Source organism: Miniopterus schreibersii (genome assembly GCF_964146895.1).
Source record: "Miniopterus schreibersii genome assembly, chromosome: 14".
NCBI classification, from domain to species: Eukaryota; Metazoa; Chordata; class Mammalia; order Chiroptera; family Miniopteridae; genus Miniopterus; species Miniopterus schreibersii.
The window spans coordinates 47,104,886-47,117,529 of record NC_138114.1 but is presented as its reverse complement, the minus strand read 5'-3'; the positions used below and the strand labels follow the sequence as shown (position 1 = coordinate 47,117,529).

Sequence of the window (12,644 nt, the reverse complement as noted above, 5' to 3'; positions counted from 1 at the left end):
TTTTTGAATAAAATCCTGCATATGTTTTGCATGTTGGAAAGTCCCCCTCCCCCCCTTCCTTCAATGCCATAGAAAACCTGAAAGAGAGGAGGGATCTTGAGATTTGGGTGCCCCTTTCTGTCTAGACTTGTCAGCTTTCCGAACAGAACGTGCTGCGATATTTTCAAAGGCTTTTTCCCTTTGGGGCGGGCAGACCTCGAGCACCTCTCTAAAATGTACACTGCCTGACGCTGACATTGTTCCTAGTACGTTTGCTTGCTGTCTCTGCAGGCCAAGGGCAGGAGCCTGGGTTGGTATCGGATGGAGCCAGTAACAAAGCCATTTACCTGCTGTGTGATTTGGGGCAAGTTGCTTAACTTCCTTGAGCCTGTCTTAAGTAATTTTTGTGTGGATTAAATGAGAAGATATGTGAAAGTGCCTGGCATACAGTATGTACTTAATTTATGTTACCTTTTGCCCCTTTTTCTATTCCAGTTCTTGGTTTATTTTTAACTTATTACGGAAAGCACAGTTTCCTCCAGAATGGCATCATAATCAATGATGCAAATTTTTATTAAAAGGAGTTAGACAAGAGTGGAAACAAAATTCAAGACAGACGGGTGACCAAGAAGGCACCTTTGCCCTGGCAGAAACAAAATCAAGGAACCTGGTGAAGCCGGCATCCAGCACCTTCAGAGACGAATTCTAGGTCTAGACTTCCTTTTGGTCTTACCTCTGACTCCTGCTCCAACCAGAAGGCCCCTGACCCCGCCATTGAGCTGCGATTACACAATGACCCTTCCCTGCAAGAGCTGTCAGAATCCCTAAAAAGCAGAGACTGGGGACCTACAGGGACCACCATGTGGGTGATTTGATGCCTCTTTGAACCCGTGGCAGAACTACTTTCATTGTAACGCCACCAGGTAGCAGGTTGAGAGGGGAGCCTGCGTTCCCACCCTCCGCTAATTAGCAGAGGAGCCCCACTATTTCCCAAAGAGCCTGGCGGCGGCTGAAAGGACAAATTGGCTGAGGTCATTCCCAGCGTGGAAAGTGTTTCAAGCAGCTCCTGCGACAGTGTAGGCCTCCAATGTTGAGCCATTACTGCCCTGTGACATAATTAAAGACTGATCAAGTGTTCGATCACATGGAACAGACGACATCTGTCGCAGAATTTGAGAAGAGGAAGGACAGTGTGGCCATGGGCTGAACGTGGTCCCCAGAGATTGGGATTTGTACCCCTGGGCAAATCAGCAACTTCCCTGAGCCTTAATTTCCCAAGCTGTAAAATGGAGCTCCTCTGACCCACTTTGCCAGTGTGCTGATGGCTGGCTGGCTGGCCTCATGAACACGGTGGCCTTCCAGACGGAAGGGTAGGTTTTCTCCATGCCCTTACTGATCGCCCTCTTCCCTGAACTGTTGAATATCGATCGGTGGGCTGTCACTTGCCTTGCACCTAGCAGCCATTTCTGCAATTGTTTGTGCAACCCTACTTATCAGTTGACCCGGGGACAGGTGCTTTTGTCTGAATAGTCCCCTTCGCCAGAGCTCATTTACTCCTCTGACCTGCCAGGTCGGTGGAAGGGGCTCCATGCAGCTCCCAGGGTCCTCGCCAAGGACCCGCGTGAGTGTCAGTCTGTGCTTGCCCGCCTTTGGCGTCTGTCCTCTCAGCGCCACCCTCAGCCCCACGCTGTGGCTCAGGCCGTAGCGTCCCTCCCTGGGTCTGCGCAGTAGCCTCCAGCTTCTCAGCTCTGCCTCCGATTCAGACTTCACTGTGCCAGCTGAGCCATCTTCTAAAATGCCAATGTGGTTGTGTCACTCATCCGCTTAAATGTTGTCATCGGTGCCTCATCGCCTACAGGCCAAAGTCCACACTGATTATAGGAGGCCCCGCTGAGCGGCCCCCGGAGACTTCTGCTTTCTATGCTCCCCACCAGCTTTGTTCCCAACCGCCCCCCACCCCCCTGACACGCACCCACCTCCGCTCCGGTCACAGGCCCGCAGATGCCTCCATTATGCACACTCATGGTTCCCCTGCCAGCAGTCTTCTCCCACCTCTGGTTCTTGGAAAACTCCGCTCTTTCTCTTTGAAATCTCAGCTCAAGAGTCCTCTTAGGTGAAGCTTTCTCCCCTAGACCTTGGAGTCCACTCTCTACTCTGAGGACTCCAGTGGCACCTTGAGCATTTATGGCCTTAAGACCCTGATATGTCACACCTGAGGACACTCTGGGGCCGAGATTGTGACTCTCTCATCTTTGTGTCTCCAGCACACAGTAGGTGCTCAATAATTGTTGGCTCCATGACGTGTGTGAGACAACAGGGATCTGGAGAGGGGGGAAGGCAAGAGAAGAGGGACAAAGCAGGCTCAGAACAGCAGTGGTGCCCTCTGGAGACGACAGGCCCCCACGTCTAGTTTGAGGCTGTTTCCATGATATTGTCGGCGCTAAGTAAATAGAAGCAGCAGGAACAGCAAATAAATAAAGGGAGCGTTTGTCAGTGGACCCACAGGAACCAGTTCTTGCAGAAACAGGCCTCCCTTCCTGTCAATACTCATGTTCTGGCCAGTTCTGGCTCCAGCCTGACCCCGCCCCTGGCTCCCACAGGGAAAGATTATGGGTCTGGAGGGCTGGCATTCATACATAGGAACAGTGGAGCTGGGGAGCTCAGGGTTTGGATCCCAGTGTCCCCATTTTCTAGCTCAAAGATCTGGGACTGGTTAGTTATTCAACTAATTGGGACCAATAAGGCCCATTGAATTAGATGGCATGTGTGAAGATCTTTGCATGTCGTAGGCACTCAATAAATGCAGCGGTTGTTTTCTGGGTTGCCTAAAAACAAGAAATTCAATAAACAAAACTAAAAACATATATTGCAAGAGAAAATTATTTGTGTACTTTATATAACACCCTTATGGTTCTTTTATGAGGCTGGCATTCTTCATTTGATTCCTCCACTAGGTTGTTACCCAAGGAAATTGCAGTGAAGACCATTGTACATCTGAATTAGTTTCTATGGGAAAAATCATATATTTTCTTAAAGCCAAGCTCATTTGGTGATTGGATTTAGGACTTTGTGACCACATTGAGGCCAATGGACTCAAGAGATGTCTGGGTCTCTGGGTCTCTTTCTAGTTGGAGTCTCTTCCAGCCCTTTCTCATGACACAAGCTCTCTGATATGTTCTTCACAGAGGTGTGTTTGAAACATTTATACCGGAGATGGCACCAGCTCTAGAGAGGGACACGCTTACATGGAGAGCAATCAAATTTACCAATTTGATTTGCCAATATTTGGATCAACTAGTCAATTCCCCATTTTACACACAAGAAGTGGAGTGCTAGGGCTAGTTTACACTGGATTGAAGGAGCTGCCACACACATCTCTTCCCATCTCTACATCACATCGGTACCTTGAAATCAACCACATGGGAATATGTGTATCATAGAAACTGACAGACGCTATAGAGCAGGAGGGCTCCCCTACCAGCTGTTAAACATTCACCAGCACGCCACTGTACCCAATGGAAATGAGAAACAGAGAGATCAAGTGACTCTCAATGTCACACAGCACAGTAGTTTAGAAGAGAAATGGTTAAGCAGGACTTTTTAGAAGATGTAAGACTTGAATTAGGTTTCTAAGGAAACATGATAGATATGATAGAAAGAGAGAAAAAAAGAAAGAGAGAGAGAGAGAGAGAGAGAGAGAGAGAACGAACAGTGGGCCCCAAAGGTGCTGATGCCCTAACTGTCCCCAGCCCCCTGAACCTGTTAATATGTTACCTTCTAGGACAAAAGGGACTTTGCAGATGTGATTAAAGATTTGGACCTTGAGATGGAACATTGCCTTGGATTATCTGGGTGCACCCAATTTCTTAAAGGCACAAATTCTTAAAAGCAGATAATCTTTCCTTGTTGGGTCAGAGGGATAAGATGGAAGAAAAAGGAGAGATTCGAAGTGACCGAGAGACTAGACATTGGAGATGGAGAAAGAAGGCCATGAGCTGAGAATGTGGGTGGCCTCCAGGAGCTGAGAAATGGTCCTTAGCTGACAGCCAGCAAAAAAAACAACTGGGGACCAGTCAGAATATAACCAGCTGACATCTTGATTACAGACCACTGAGGCCCATATTCAATTGTCTGGCCTTCAGAACTAGAAAAGAGTAAGTTTGTGTTCTGAGTATGGCAAAGTGTCACGCAGCAATTTAAAACTAATACTGAGGCTAAAATTTAGCTGCTAAAGAAAAAGTAGGGAACGCATGCATGCGGGGGAGATGTTAAGAGCCAAGGCTCCAAGGTAGGCGCAGTGATACATTTTCAAGGAACTGAAAGTAAGAAGCTATTTGTCTGCATGGAGGCCTCAGGTGGAAGCAAAATGGGAATTAACTTTGGGAGGACAGAAGGGGCTCTGTGTGGCCCCAGGAGAACTCCTGGCAAGTGTGAGGATAGAAGTTATGGCAGTAACAGGCTGATGAGATGTAGATGCCCATGGGAGCCAGGCGGATAATCTGACGTGAGTGGAATGGACAGCTGTAAGGGAAACAGCCTGAGGATGGTGATGGATGGTCATTAACACTTAGCTTCAGGGTGGGGAGCATTAGGGGGTGGTGGAGACTGCGGTGAACTAGGGATGGCCCCATCCAGCATCCACATCCTTGCCCTGCAGGAATGTGGGCCTTGGGCCAGAGATTTGGCTTTTTAAAGAGAGCCAGAAATCCTGAGTTCCTTCCATTTCTAAACATTAACAATTTCATTGATTTTCTAACCCACATGGGTCACCATTTTGTGTGTGTCCCATACAGCACACCGTGGGCCAGCTTCAACCTTTGTCTTCTGCTCCCAGCTTTCTCTCCTCTTGGGTTTTAGATTCTGGGCTGACTCCCCCTTTGGACTGAGTGAGCCCCTGGGGCGATTACACAATTCAATACTGGGAGGTCTCGAGGGGGGCAGAGACTGCTCTTTCCGCTAGTATAAGCCCAAGTGATTAATTATAAAAATAAGACATGAGATCATCCCTCTTCTTCCCTTACTCCTACTCCCCCCTGAAAAAAACACACACAACAATAAGGAACACATTTTGCTGGCTCGCTTGCCTGCTTATTAAGTACCTGCTGACTTCACCTCAGCCCTGGTCTTGGGTGCTGGGGAGGAACAGGCCCACTGGGGGTCTTGCCCCTTGAGTTGGCGGAAGGGCAGGTGATGGGTGCCTGTAGCCTGCACTCCTTGCTGCTCCCCCCAAAGCCCATTTTGCCCGGGACCTGCCCAGACTTACCTGGAGCCCTAGGGGAGCAGGGGAGGGAGGCCAATTATTTAGATTTCTTGTCAGAAACTACTTTACACTGCATTTATGTGAACAGAATTCGATATTTTTCCTCCCCAAAGCTACTATTATTTATTTATTTATTTGGGGGTAATTGATCCTTTCACTTTTCCTATACACCTGATTGAGTGTCGCTGAGGAAGCGATTTTCACTGGCCAGGGGCATATGTATGAAAAGTGAAAGCAGGAGAACAGATTGCCCTGGGACATTTCCTGAAGGAGCAGGTCCTTGGTGTTGACAGAGAGGGTGGGCACCTTCCTCCGCTGCACAACGCGACGGCACCCCGGGCTTGACACAAGGCCTAGTCCGAGGTAACGGATGCGATGGACGGCGGGCTGGACTGGAGCACAGGCTCTGGGCTGCCACGGGGAAATCACTCCCGCTGAGCCTCAGTTTCCATGCCCGATAGCTGTTTGGGGAAGAGTAAATAGGCAGATTGTGTAAAGTGCTTTGCTGTTATTTCTTGGTATGTTGTATATATGAATACACAACCTAGACTACATGTACCCAGGGTGTGAAAATGTGCACACGTGTGTACACTGCATGGCGAGGTCTGTTTGTTCTCAGATCCATTCCCGGTCCTCCCCCTGCTTCATTTTGTATGGAGGGAACTCCCTGTATGAGGCTCTCCTGCCCTCTGGCTTCCAAGCAGGTTTGGCCACGGGGGGTGGGGGGACCCCTAGTGAAAGACTGGAGGAAGAACAAGGGAGAAGCTGGGGTATCCCTCCCCTTTCTTTGCTTCCTGTGGCATCTCTGGAAACTTCTGTGTCTCCTCAGTGACCCAGGCACCCACAGAATCCGGGGGATTTCACTAGTTACAATGACAGGAAACCTCTTTGACTATTTCCACATGCAAAGTGCTTTTCATGTATTTTCACCATGTCTAATCCTCTCGAGAACCCTGTGTAGAGGGCACTACAGCCATTAGCCCCATTTCACAGATATGAAAACTGAGTCTCAGAGAAGTTAAATGGCCTGCTGTCCATGCCATTGCTGGTCACTGGTGTAGCCAGAATGTGAACTAAGGCAGCCTGACTCCAGGGCCCTTGATCCCTAAGGTCTGTGCCTTCCAGAGCTGAGGGTGGCTCAAGCCTCCTTGCTTTAATTAGCAAACACATAACCTAAACCACCAGGCACCAGGAGCCAACACCATCTGTGCTGGGCCTTCACCAGTGACAGTCCCCTTCACAGGCTCCAAGAAGGGAAGGGCTGCCTCCAGAGGCGGTTACAGTTTTGACAGGCACCACTGGCTGGGCCCGAGAAAGGTTCTGCGGCTTTGATGGGAGATAAGACCCCATCCAGGCAGTTCCAGGAGATGGCTTTGCTCTGAACAGATAATTCAGTATAAAGAGAGGAAAGAGCGGAGGGGTGGAGGAGGGACATGGAGGGGAGAGGGGGCGGGGGAGAGTCCCGATTTCACAGAGCCCAACCCCAACCACACGCTCTCTGATGACCAGGGGAAAGGCTTTGAAAAGTGGAGGGGCAGCGCCTGAAACCCCGTTCCCTGAAAGTGGGGGTGGATCCCGGCACAAATCACATGGGGACCCCTGCTGTGGAGCCAGGGAGCCAGAGGAAAGAGTTCAGGTGTTAAAAAAAAAATGTTAATAGAGGACTGAAATGCATCTGGCTGTAATTCCGGTCTTCCGATTTCCAGTTTGAAATCCCTGGGAAAGGTCACTTTGGGGCTGCCGCCTTCCCTGCCCAAGTGGACTCCTCTCACCGCAGGGTGATGTGCACACAGCTGGTGCGCTTTCTGTGGGTTTGTGACGTGAGGAGCTCTCTGTTAAATGTGGCCAAACAGGCATCTCAGTCGGAAGGGCCTTCCTGTTAAGCACCTTCCTTTCTCCCAGGTCCCTGAACCACTGCCTGGCCGCAGATATTAACAACTGGAGAGGAGACGGTCCTCTTTCCCCAGGAAAGATGAGGTATCCATGCCTCTAGTCAGGAAAGAGGAACCCCATTGTGCCTCTAGTTCATTCTCCAGAAAGGACATCTTCAGGCACAAACATGGGGTCGTTGTAGCTTCCCTGCCAAACAGGAATAGGAATCCTTCAGTGACTTCTTATTGTGCTTAGAACAAAATCCAAACTCCCAACTTGGCCAGCCAAGCCCTGCACGGTCTGGCCCTCACCTTCTGGCAAGCTCACCTTGGACCATTCTTTTCTTTATGTGCCCATCTCCAGCCGGAAGGGCCTCCTCTCAGCTCATGACACACACCCTGCTCCCCATCGCTGCCGCAGGCCCTTTGCACGTTCACTTTCCTCTTCTTGGACTTCCTTCGGGCTGCTCTATGCAAGCTTGGCTCCTTTGCATTCTCTGGTCTCTACTTAAATGCCTGGTGGCATTTCTTTTCAGAGAAGAGGAAGTTTGTTATTTTCTCCCTCAACATCCTTTATGGCACTCCCATAACACGCAGCAAATTTATTTATTGGCTGTCCCTTTCAATGGCCTCTTAAGCTCCCGTCCCAGGGTTCAGGGACCTTGCCTGTCTTATATTCCCCTGTGTTCTGAGTTTCTAAGCACAGGGTGGGTGCTGAATTTACGAGAGGCTGAAGGAGGGCAGGGAGCAGAAAAGCAGAGCTGGGACTACTGCGTGAGGGGGAGGAGTGCCGACTGTGCCTGTGGGTGACTCCCTGGAGGGGGTTGCCATGCAGAGTCAATAACCGGGAGCTGGCCTGCCAAGAGGGAAGATTACGAAATGGGGTCCATGCAGGCAAAAGAAGGCCTGTGCCCATCTGCTTCCAGGGCTTTCTGCATAGGGGTGTAGCCTTTCTCTCAGCATCTGACCATCTACTAGCAAAAGTGGGCTGGACCTTGATCTGTTCTTTTTGTCTGGGCCAGTTTCCAGGGCTGGTGAGCTACTCATGCATCCCACTCTCTCCTTGCTTTGCAGCAATGCTGTGAGTGGTAATTCCACCCAACCTACTACATTTCTCATCTGCTGTGAGATCATGTAGATGAAGACATGGTAAGAGAAATGATAAAGGACAGGAAAGCAAGACATCACAGCATCTACATTCATGTATGTGTATAAACAGAACATATTTAAAACAATATAAAGGCATGCATTCTTTAGACAAATGTGACCAATAGAGGAACTAAGAACCGTGCATTAGTTCTATTGGGAAGAGGGAAGGAGGAGAGGTGGGCGAGTGTTCCTGAGTGAGGTAAATATTCATCTCTCCAAAGGTCATAGGTAAGGTCATCTGTCTGAAGGTCGGGGGTCATAGATAAAGTGCATAACCGATAAAACAAGAAGTGGTGGTGGAAACATAGTATGTGGAGATATGGAAGCAATCACCAGAAGAACTAAAAACCGACACAGTTTTAAAAGTTAAAAAGAAATTGCCTCTGGGCTTAAGCGGGGAGGGTTGTTTTTTATTATAAGCCACTTAGTGCTATTCTTTTTTAATCCTATGTACTTATCAATTTGATAAAATTTAAAAAATTTTTCATTTTTAAAGCACATATTTCAGTGGTTTTCATAAACATTTAAAAATTTTTATATTTTCTAAAATATTCATACATTTAATTTTTTTTTCAAAAGGCGAGGGCATAAAATTGTAGCAGGGAAAAGGGGATTGTTTAGAAGGAAGGAGCTGGATGCCACTTAAAAACCTAGAAAGCAAGCTGAGACTGTGTGACTCCCCATCTGTGTGCCTCGCTCCCCAGCTTCCCTGGGCTAGCTGCATGGACCTGCCTTTTCTGGAATGTTCTCCTTGTCCTGCACCCCCAACCCATGCTCCTGGAAATATCTCAGATCCTGGGTGGGCACTCAACCCAACATCCTTCCTCACCACACAATTGTGGGTGGGGAAAATTAATTACAGAGAAGCCGGTGCGCCCCTGAGCCGAGTCAGTGAGCAGCACTTGAAGTTGCAGTGTCTGAGGTTCCCAAGCCCCGCCAGCGGGGTGTCCTTCCTCGTGCTCACAGAGCCTGGAGAAGCGAGAATGGGGCACCCTGGGCCTCACCTCCCTGCAGACCCTCCAAGACCCGAAGACAATGCTCCCATTGCCCAGCATCCATGCTGGGCTCCTGGACTGGTCTGGATTCTACTGGCGTTCCTGAAATCCTTTCTTAGAGGAGAAGGGAACACTTCAGGTCTTCCTTTAGCTAGGAGCCATCTCCCTCCCTTCCGACTCTTCCTTTCTTCCTGGTTTTACTAGATTTTTAAAGTGGGTGGCCCGAGCCATGCTGCCCTCAGAGCCCCTCTCCCTGCCAGCCCTTGCAGAGCTCTTGCCGTGTGCCGGGATCTGCCACATCCCTGCTCCTGACAGCTGGTCCTACCCTCAGCCATCATAGTTCAGTCTTCATAGGTATGTCTATGAACCTGTGTGACTGTTATTTTAAGTCACCAAGACCTGTCCTCTTGGAAGCACTCAACACTCCTGGAAGACCTGGGCATTCTGGTCAGGCTGCATTAATCCTGCTGGGACCCACCTTCACATCCCCTGCTACCTTCAGCTTTCACGCATAGACTTGGAGTCCTTTGGAACCAAAGCCTGGCCACGGTCTTGGGGTTGCAAGCCAGGCACGCCACAGAGAGGGGGTGGCTTCTGCAGGCGGGTGTTAAGTGTCCCACCTGGACCAGAAGCAAAGCCAGCCTGCCCTGCCCCTTGGTCTTTGCAGAACCCACCACTTGTGCTTCTAATGGTGTGACAACAGGCAGGTCGGTGGCCCCAGGCTGAGAGGGGAAGGTGCCTCGGAGGTTTGACAGAGCGTGTGGGCCTCACCCACGTGGCCCCTGCGGCTCCCCCCCCCCCCACTCCCCGGCTGTCCTAGGAAACTCTCACCCTCTATTCGCCCTCTGCGGGCGCCTTCCGTCCTTTGGCTTGCAGGGAAAGGACGCAGTCTGCGTTTCCACAAATCCGCAAACAGCTCAATGCGGGGGCTTTGTGGAGGGCTTTCTCTTATCTCGGCTCTCCTTTCTCAGAACAGCGTTTGGGGCCGGTTTCAGTTTGGGGATTAATCTAACCAAAGTACAGCACCTACTTCTCTGCATGGAGAGTGCTCTCCCGTCTGTTGTTTATCGGTCTTCACCGCACCCCCTCCCTGTTCCACCCTAATCTTTGGAGCTTAAAAAGGCTTAAAACGCTTCTTAGGCGTGGAATAGTTCTTATAAGGTAACTATTGATGAGCTCAACAGAAATGACTTCGAAACTTAGTGTGCGAAGTTTTGCTCTGGGCCTGCGTTGCCGGACGTCAAGCGGAAAGGGAAGGAGAGGGCCCCCCGTGTCTTCTGTGGTCACCTAGGTTCCCCCAGAGGGCTGACCACCAGCCTGCTCACATATGGAGACGCGAGCCTGCCTTAGAGACGGGCTGCTGGGTGGACCTCTCTCTTCTCCCTTCGCCCGATCAGCTCACAAGTTGGAGACGCTCTGCACGGTGGCCTCACCCCGGCTCGTCCAAGCCCGGGTGCTCTGACCGTACCTGAGAGAAGGAGCTGCAGCCGTCCACCCTTATATTCAGGCTACACTCCAAGACCCCCAGCAGGCGCCTGAAACGGAGCACAGTGCTGAACCCTACAGTGTAGACTGTGTTTTTTCCCTATACATATACACCTAGGATAAAGTTTAATTTATAAATTAGGCACAGAGATTAAGAACAGCTAACAATTAAATAGAGCAATGATAGCAATATTCTGTAACAAAACATTAGAGCAATGATAGCAATTATTCTGTGAACATGGCATTATTAAGTAACTAGGGATGACTCGGACACAAGCACTGTGACATCGCGACAGCTGACCGGATAACAGAGGGCCACTAAGAGACTGACAGGCGGGGGGGCGGGGGCGTCTACAGGGTGGAGACGCCGGACAAAGGGACGAGTCACGTCCTGGGTGGGACAGAGAAGGACAGGACAGATGTCATCATGCTACTCAGATCGGATTGCACTTTAAAACTTACGAATTGCTTACTTCTGGAATTTTCCATTTTGTGTTTCAGACTGTGGTCGACTGTGGGTAACGAGCTGCCGAAAGAGAAAGCGCAGGTAAGGAGACACTATTGTGTTTCTTTTCGCATCATCTTAATGCTTCTTATGTCGTCAATTCCCAGCCAGATGACAGAACAGAAACACTTAAACTGCCCCTCGTGGTTTGACAACGGCTTCCACGTGCGTTATTTCACGTCGGCTGGCCCCGCAACGAGGCAAACACGGTCGCGCGCTCGATGACATCTGGGCCAGCGAGGGGCCGCATGTCCGACAGCCCCGCCGAGCGACTCATGACCCAGCGCAGCCCCCGTGCCTGCGGCGAGGCTGCTGTGACCGCGCCCCCGGAAGGGCCATCGCCTGAGAGCTCAGCGCGTGTCCTCACGTGCATTGCACACCTGAAAATGAGAATAAGCAGCTGTCGCTGGTTCGTGTGTTTACTAGACTGTGCTCTGTACTCGTATTCTACAGCGTACTCTTTCTATGTACAAAAACTGTCTGCTGGACAACGGGGTGCCACACGACGCCCCGGCAGCCTCATGCGTCTGCGGACGGCATCCTTTCTCTGGAGCTCGTTTGACCCCGCGTCGTTGTGCAAGTGTCGTGTAGCTAAGTGCACGGGGTTTATAGAGTCCACAGTGGGGGGCAGTCATGCCCCGGCCTTCCCAGTCGCTCACCGTCACTCTCCGGCTCACCCAGAGCCACTTCCAGCCCTGCAGGCTCCATGCACCGTGGGCCCCCTGTACGGATGCACCAACTTGGATCTTTTCGATCATATTTTTACTGTACCTTTTCTACGTTTAGGTATGTCTAGATACATAGAAATTTCCACTGTGTTACGACTGCCTACAGTGTTCAGTAGAGTAACATGCTGTAGAGGTTTGTAGCCTGGGAGCAACAGGCCAGACCACACAGCTTGGGTGCGCGGTGGGCTAGGGTGCCCAGGTTTGTGTAGGTGCACCCTGTGATGTTCACGCAAGGACAAATCACCCAAGGACCCATTTCTCAGAATATATCCTCTTATTAAGCAGCGCGTGACTGAAAATGATTCCCGTTTGCCTTATGAGGAGGCTGAGGCTCTGAGGGGAGCCGACTGACCCAAAGGATCTCAGTTAGTGTGATGTTAGGATTAAATCTAAGCTTCCGACTCGGCAGCCCCCTCAGGGCCCGTTCCTGGCCCAGCTGCTTCCCATAGCAATGAACGAAGCCGCCAGATTGGTGACGATGGGTGACCTTGGGCAAGGGGTGAGCCCTCTGCGGTACCGTGTGAGGGAGAGAAGGGCCCATGAATCACTTGCAAATCAGATCAGTTGGAGACTTTATGCAGTAGGATGGGAAGAAAAGAACCCAGAAGAAGGTATCTCAGAGCTAAATGAACACGCAAAATACAATTTACTTTAGTGAGTAGGGGAACTAGA

At 50.3% G+C, this 12,644-nt stretch overlaps 1 long non-coding RNA gene across 1 annotated transcript in view; it reads left to right on the top strand.

The window, feature by feature from the left end:
- LOC308567350 overlaps positions 1-12,644 on the top strand; it is a 43,495-nt gene that overhangs the window by 4,964 nt on the left and 25,887 nt on the right. Inside the window, exon 3 of the long non-coding RNA XR_014000294.1 lies at positions 11,241-11,286. This is a non-coding gene — a long non-coding RNA (uncharacterized lncRNA). The remainder of the gene's footprint in view (positions 1-11,240; positions 11,287-12,644) is intronic.